The sequence below is a fragment of the Microtus oregoni genome, unplaced genomic scaffold, assembly GCF_018167655.1.
Source record: "Microtus oregoni isolate MIOR12 unplaced genomic scaffold, Mior012 000000F_ref0000247, whole genome shotgun sequence".
Lineage (NCBI taxonomy): Eukaryota > Metazoa > Chordata > Mammalia > Rodentia > Cricetidae > Microtus > Microtus oregoni.
Window position 1 is genome coordinate 12,458,151 of NW_024543059.1, and position 2,462 is coordinate 12,460,612.

Below are 2,462 nucleotides of genomic sequence, written 5' to 3' on the forward strand. Positions count from 1 at the left end.
GAACAGAGGCATGCTGTCTCCAAAAAAAAAAAAAAGCACGTTGAATGTAGTTACTATGATCTTCTTTTCTCCAACCTGGTGTTGGTTACACAAGGTTGAATCCAAGAAGTGAAAGGCAGATTTCAAATCCAAAGAAACCTGACATTAGAGTCCTACCAATCATGGCATGGCAGCAAATGTGGGCAAATGATAATGATGATGATGCTGCTGCTGCTGCTGCTGATGATGATGATGATGGTGATGATGATGATGATGACGACAACAATGATGATGATGATGATGTGGTCCTCTTTATAGGGGACAGGAATGAAAACTTGTTCTGATGACGTCTTGTTTCGTTACCTAATTTGTGACTGAAACTACAGACCTGTGGGTAAAAATCCACTGCCACTTAGTGCCCACCTGTCCTAACTGCAGGACCAGGTACTTGAAGTAACTGCAATTCTGTGAATTAAAATTGGCAGGACAAGTTTACACCTCTGTGTGGGGTGGAGACACGGGGGGAGCAGGAGGCAAAGGGGATAAATTGCTCTCTTTCTCGAGCGCTTCCTTGTAGAATGCAATCATTTTCCCCCAGGTTTTTTTTTCAACTCACTAATTAAAACATTCGATCTTTATTATCAGATACTTACTGCTAGCTATTACAACTACATCATTAAGAATGATGTCTGCTGGCTTCTGAACAGTCTCTTTGGTCCAGACACTGCACTGGGGTCTTTGCACGACTGTGCTGTTTGCTTAATATAATGTCTCCATGAGGAGGTCACAGCTGTTGTGCCCATCATAGAGATGCGAGGACTTGCTTATGCTGAGATTTCTCAATGACAACCTAGTCACTAAGGAACCTGTGGGGATAATTGTTTGTGTCTGAAGGCTCTAAGCCTCCCACTCTCTCATCCACTAAAGCATCGAAGTTCAATATTTTGTCTTCATAAGAGGGAGTCCAGGGATATGAGTTCCAGGTCCGAAGAATCAGGGACTCAGCATGAACCACAAGGAAGCCACTTCCTTGCCAGGCAGGGATGCTGCTTTCTCATCTGTGAGTTCCAACATTTGCTCAGATGCTCTCTGAGGTCCCGTCCCACCCTGTCATCTAATGGCTCCTGAGTACAGAAGAAAGACACCAACCTAAGTCGCTTGCAATATGTTTTTACAGTGTGGTGTGACTATTTTTAGGGCATGGCAGCATAAGAGCTCATTTTATGGAGCCAGTCACAAATTTCCCACAATCTTTGGGGGAAATCCAAGCCTGAGTGAGTCTAATGCTTAATGAGATGATGTAATGCAGGAACATACATAGCGGGAAGAAAATTTTATTAGTGTGAGTAAGTGCACGTTTTCAAGTGAATTATGAGACCTTAAGAAGTCAATGTATATGCCCCGGGGGAAAAAATCACCTAAAGTTTAAAACAGAGCCTGTAGTGTTCGTTTGCCGGCAGGCTGAGAACGGCTCCAAATGGGAATGAAAGGGGAAATTGTGGAGAACCTTTAACCTTATGAAGAAAAACAGATGACCTCAATATATATATATATATATATATATATATATATATATATATATATCTTCAATTAAGCCAATGGAGGACACCTAGTGGCAGGTACACTTGCGGGATCAAGGAGCTATAGAACAGCTCAAGCTTAGGCATTCCTTTAGCAGGGGCATCCTTATGTGAAGCCTGCTAATGTGAACTCCACAGGATTAGTGACTTTGACGAATAATGTGTGAGGCTGGTGTGCCATTCAAATAAGGAAGCAAGCCCTCCCCAGTTCAGCGTGCTTATTTGAAGAAGAATGGGAAGAGAATGAGGGAGAGGGAGGAGGAAGGGGAGGAGGCGGAGGAAAAAAGGAGAACGAGAGGAAGAGGAGGAAAAAGAAGAAAAAGAAGAGGAAGAAGACACAGCAATAGCATGTTGGCAGAAGCAAATCCAAGAAGCATCCTTCGGAGTCATTTAAATTGCTTGAGGTGTTTCCAACTTGTCACACGGCTGTCATAATGGATGGCAAAGGCATCGTTAGCAAATTCCAATCTCACGATATCTGTTTTAGCACTCAGAATTTTGACAGAGTCTAGGGACTAAGGAGTTTGAATATTTCCAATTTTTGTCTCAAGAGACAACTTTAAGGAGATAAAAGGCAATAGCACAGGAGAGATCCCTTCAGAGAGACGCCCTTTCATCCTGTTCTACCTGTTTTATCTTTACAGAGGCATGCCTGGAATTTTTCAGTCATTAAACAAGAATTTATCGGTGTGCGAGCTAAAAATAAACTCAGAGCCTTGTCATCTTAGGGAAGAAGACGCAGGGATGCCTGCAAAAGCAACAGAGCATCATGGGGAATGGGGACCTTGACAGGACGAACACAACTAGCTCCTCCCCACACTGTAGTCCCCTGCTGAATGGTATGGTTCAGGGGCCACCATGAACACAGGAGACAAAGAGACTCAGACACAAAAGGATGGCGAA